The sequence below is a fragment of the Hipposideros armiger genome, unplaced genomic scaffold (assembly GCF_001890085.2).
Source record: "Hipposideros armiger isolate ML-2016 unplaced genomic scaffold, ASM189008v1 scaffold_632, whole genome shotgun sequence".
NCBI lineage: Eukaryota > Metazoa > Chordata > Mammalia > Chiroptera > Hipposideridae > Hipposideros > Hipposideros armiger.
Window position 1 is genome coordinate 242,493 of NW_017731982.1, and position 5,757 is coordinate 248,249.

Genomic DNA, 5,757 nt, shown 5'->3' on the forward strand with positions numbered 1-5,757 from the left:
TTTTGTTTGTAAATCATGTGACCAGCTTCTCTCAACCTGACATGGAAAGTCTCTTGTACTACAGTGTATTTAATAAAAATGATGTCTTACAATAAATAACATCCTCCAAAAGAGAGACTAACAATGACATGATTACTTTAAAAATGTATAGAATTTTCACAGGGTGTGCCCTTTTTTCTGTCTGTTTGTATGTATTGTAGATATGGTCACTGCAAATGCCTGCAGGATTCATTATTTGAAGGTAATAAGAGTAAACAGTCTTCGGTACAAGTTCCCTGGCTGATCTCTCCATAACCTGACACTTTCAATTTTTATCTTAGATAACTAGAACATCACTGTCCAAAAGAACTTTCTCTAATGATATAAATGTCACATCTGCACTGCCCAAAATGGTAGCCACTAGCCACATGTGACTACTTGGCATGTGAAATGCGGCCAGTATGACTGAAGAACTGAATATTAAACTTTATTTAATTTCAATTGTTTACATTACAAGTAGCCATATGTGTATCATGGCTACCATGTCGGACAGCACAGAGTGAGGAGATAGAATCACTATGATTTCTAAGAGATCAGACTGAAAAAAACCTACCAAGGGAAATTTTGGGTATCATGGCATCCTAGGGTTGGGGCAGCACTGAAAATCAGAATGCCCAGGAGCAGAAGTAGCCAAAAACAAAAATGTCACATTCCATTTGGCATCTCTGTTAACAGCGATTCCAAAATCATCAAGTTGAAGAAGGACAAAATAAGGGTGATTTGGCAGGGGTCTCATAACCTGTCTCTTCCTTGCCATCAGAGTGGTCCACCCACACTTCTACTTTTCAGTATCTCACAGTCATATTCCCCAGTGTCTGACCTCTTCCTCTTGACCTCTGAGAGGCACAGGGGACATCCGGGCAACACTCATAGTGTAGGCTTCAGGAGCATAAGACTTGGCAGCGGACTGTCGTCCCAAGTAAACTCCTCAGGAACTTTGCCTCATGACACCCCTCCCTCAATCTCAGTTTTCCTTGAGTTAAAAAAAATATAACCAAGTTAAAGCTCAGCAGGCACTTGGGGAATTCAAAGCTGTGTAATGAGGGGAAACAACTTGTCCAAAAATCCAAATAGGATCATGTGTCCCTGTGAGGTCGAAGTGTATATCCTACTCAAAGGAACTGTGGATTCAAGGACAAAAGTAAAACACTGTTGCCTTGGACAACTATAACCCCATTTGGACTATAAAAGATTGAAACTTTTACCAGATTACCTTTTCATATTCCTAATTATAATGCTATCAGTTTCAATTCCAAAACTGAAGTCAAGGTTTTCAGAGCCCTCGCCTGCTTCTGTAGACCCTGTGTAGCCTTACCTTCAAATACTCTCCTTTCTCTCATTCTTAAGGATGCCTTGAAATCTTGGAATAACAATACTTCTGAAGTATTGTGATGAGGCACCTCACTAAAACTGGCATCCTTACCTTTAGAACAAATTGACCGATAACACAAAAGCTCACTGTATGCCAGTGTGCTGTGTTTGTTTGTTAGTTTCCTGAGGCTGCTGCAACAGATTACCATACTTTAGGTGGCTTGAAACAACAGAAATTTATTCTCTCACAGTCTGGAGGCCCAAAGCCTGACACTGGGGCGTTGGTGAAGCCACACTTTCTCTGGAGACTCTAAGGGAGAATCTGTTCCTTACCTGTTCCAGCCTCTAGTGACTCCAGATGTTCCTTGGCTTGTGGCTGCATCACTCTGATCTCTGCCTCCTCCTCTTCTTCAGGTGTCCTCTCCTCTGTCTTCTAAGGACATATGTGATGCATTTCCCCCCTCCACCCCCCAGATAATCCAGGATAAACTCCTTCTCTCAAGATGCTTATTCACATATTTGACCTTATAAGGCCACAGTCACAGATCCCAGGGATTCCTACATGGGCATATCTTTTTGGAGGTCATCATTCAACCTGTTACATTATGCTAACACCCAACTCTTACAGCAAGTGTGAGAGGTAGGTACTATTATATTCCCCAGTTTACAGATGATAAAACTGAGGCAGTGAAAGTTAAGAAACTTGCCAAAAACGTTAGGTCAAAAGAAATTGACCAGTAAGTAACAGTGCTTACTATTTGCCAGGGAGGTAGTCATCTAATCCTCAAGACAAGGGAGGATTTCAAGTGGTTCCAGTCCAGGCAACAGGCAGAAACGCAGGCACCTGGCTGGCACGGGGAAGCCCTGCAATGGGTTTGGGCTGGCCAAGTGACTTGGTGTTTAGGGACTGGGCTCAAGGACCCTCGGAGACTGGTAGAGAGAAATTCAACAGCCCAGCCTTGTAGAAATGAGGTGATCAGTGGGAGATAATGCCAAGATTCAAGGTTCAAGTAGACTAGAGAGTTTGTAGGTAATTAAACCTGAGGTATGAGGACTTTGGTAATGAAGCAAAAGGTAAGAATTTGGCCACTAAGCCAAAGCCCAAAGTCAAGGAAGAGCCCCCAGGAAGGCCTTTTCAGTGCTTTCCCAGAGCCAGGTGCTCCTAATCCTATTCCCCACCTATCAGTTTGCGGGAGGGTGAGCCTGCAGATGGAGGCAGCTGCCTAGCAGTGGGGTTCTTGGGCTTGGGATGATGTTGGGACACTTCTCTTGCAATAAGACCTCTGCAAATTTGACCATTTTCCTAATGTCAGGTTCTTTGGTAGACTCCCATGGTTAGAGCTCTATGAGAGCTAAATATCCCACCCCCCACTGTCATCAACAGGTGGTGTTTTACAAAGAATGCGAGGTTCAGACCAAATTCATCCAAACAAGCAGAGGTTTATTATGAAGACTACAGCCCTGCTATGTAGGCCCGGAAACTTCCCCACCCTGTCCTTGCACAGAAGGCAGAGTCAAAGGCAGATGCAATGGTGTACTAATTGCAGGACCAGCCTGGCCTCTGACACTGGAGTGTTGGTGAGGCCACACTTTCTCTGGAGACTCTAAGGGAGAATCTGTTCCTTACCTGTCCCAGCCTCTGGTGACTCCAGATGTTCCTTGGCTTATGGCTGCATCACTCTGATCTCTGCCTCCTCCTCTTCTTCATGTGTCCTCTCCATGTGAGAGAGAGGGACAACAGACCCAGGGAAATCTTTTCACTGAAAGCTGCACACCTGGCATTAGAGAGCTGAGCTAGCCAGTTTCTTCTGCCTTCTTTATGCAGGAATGATGGTGCTCATACAATATTTCCAATAAATTTTCAGAATCAATCATTTCACTCACACACACACACACACACACACACACACACACACACATCTCTAATGGCCCTTATACTAAGTAATAAATCCTCTAGTTTTGATAACAATATTTTAAATACCAATTAACCACTAACATCACTTCTCACATGGGTACTGTATATGTCACACACGTCATCTATGTAATCAGATATAATCAGATGTAATCATATATGTCATCAGATATCTCATGATACCTGGGCACTTCTTGTGTATAAGCCAGATTTAACTTACATGCACATCACATTGCATATACTTATTTTAAAGTCAATTGCCACACAGATAATATAGCAACCTCCCTAAGGACAGCCACAGCCTCTTCTCCTATGGTCGATATGGATTTATAGGTACCAATCTATCACTTGGCTAAAGGAGACCAGCCTCTCTTCCTAGACCCAGCCAACCTAAGTGTGGGAAATTCCACTTTCTTTAATGCTAACTCAAGCCCACATCCTACAGGGGCAAAATCAATCTCTGGATGTACCTCCCTTTCCTAGGGTAACCCATAAATTCCCAAGGCTCACTGATACCCAGGAATTATGAGAATGGCTTCTAATTCACTGTCCATCTCAACCCAGTGACTCAGGTGTCAGAGCTGAGAGTCCTGCATCTAAGACACACATCCTCAGACACAGCACAGTCGTCCTCCAAAACCCACCACCTCCCTGAATGTATATATGCATCCATATAACTATCATTATCAAGATGGGTCACAGAGCTTTACATCCAAAACCTTACATTGGCTTTTAGTTTCATTTGGTTCATGAAGATTTTTTCTTTTTCTTTCCCTCCTTTGTTATATTTTATCAAGCATGTGTATGTGTTCAAAACAAATTGGTAGACTTTGTGCACCTGCTCAGTCTTCCGTTTTTTCTGGAAATCTCAAAGCTTTCTTTCTTAATTTGAAATAAGGGTCCTCTTCACATAGCCTTATTTTTCTAGCAAGGTGAATATTAGAGCAGTTCTTCTCAGCTTTTTTTTTTTAGATCAGAATAAAGTAGAGAACTTTGAAAAATATAGAAGCCAAAGCTTTATCCTGAAAGAATTAGTTTCTATTAGTCTGAGGACAAGACGTAGGCACGTTCTTTTTCTTTTCTTTTTTTTTTGGGGCACATTCTCTAGGTGTTTCTAAAGTGTAGCTAGGGTAGAAAAGTATTGTTCTAAGGGATGATAAGGTTTGCCTCCAGAATTTCGACCATCCAAACAGAAATTTCTGGTGCCAGACCTAGGACTTGACTCAGCAGAGAATGGGCCAGACAGTGAAGGGCCTAGAATTTCAGTTCAAGAGTGACAGATAGAACACTAGATAGATTTGGAAAGCAGATCATCAGTATCCTAGGAGTTTGGTAGTTAATTACATGTGCTCTCAGAAAAGAAGTCTCCTACAAAGCTCCACGGAAACCAATTATGGCCCAGTACTTCAATCAATCAATCAATCAATCAGTCCTGAACAACTAAAAGGCTGGGACTCCAGCTCCCCATTATGCCAGACAGCTGGTGGTTCTCCCACCATGGATTCTGATGGGCGTCATCCTGCTGCTAGCTTGCTATAACATGGAAAGCAACCACAAGCCTGGGACCCAGCCTGGAACCATGAAAACTGAGCTGGCAAGATACGCTAGAGTTGCAGTTCTGCCATATTGCTATTAAATGCTAGCCTTAGATCACTGAAGGGGAAGGGCTGGTACTTCCTTAATCATGTATAATCTCCCCACCCCCCCAGGCCCAAGGGCAGGATCCCACCTCAGAAGTCTAACTTCAGTCCTTCCAGATTGCTGTGTGCAGCAATCCCAGAGAATGATGGGCAACCGAGCTGGGAACACACATACCTGCTACTGAATATGTCCCCATGAATCTTTCCCAAAATCATGATAGTCCATCAGGTCTGCTATGTGTGCTATCCAGCCATTTGTCCTTGTTTATGTAAAAATTTTGTAAGTTTTATTTATTAACTTTTTGTTGGTTCCCTGTCTAGGATAACTCCTGACACAGGTGCTCAATCATTTTTGAATGAATAAATAGATTAATGAGTAGGTGAATAGACTGATGAGTGTTAAGTTGCTTAAGAGTTCAAGAAATTAGGCAGGTAGTTTATGCCAGGCTGATGCTTAGAAACGGGGTAGGGGTGACTTTAGAGGCAAGTCATTTTAACCTTCCTGAGCCTTATATTACTCATTTATAAACTATTGGGTTGTCAGAAAAGTCATGATGTATTTTTCCTATGTTTTTCTCTGCAAAAATGCATCATGACTTTTCTGACAACCCAATATATAATATGGGCTTTTTCTCCAGGTTCAGAGGAGCTAATCCATGCTTTGAAACCATAAAGTATGTTATTAGTATAAATGATTTCATATATTCCTACATAAAAAAGATTGATTTTTTTTTCTTCCTTAGTTTGTGGACACCAGACCAGCTTCCAGAAGAAGCAAGGTTAGTTACCAAGACTGAAAATAAAAAATGGCTAGGATTTTCTTCTCGAGTGGACAACTGTGTCACCATGGTGGTT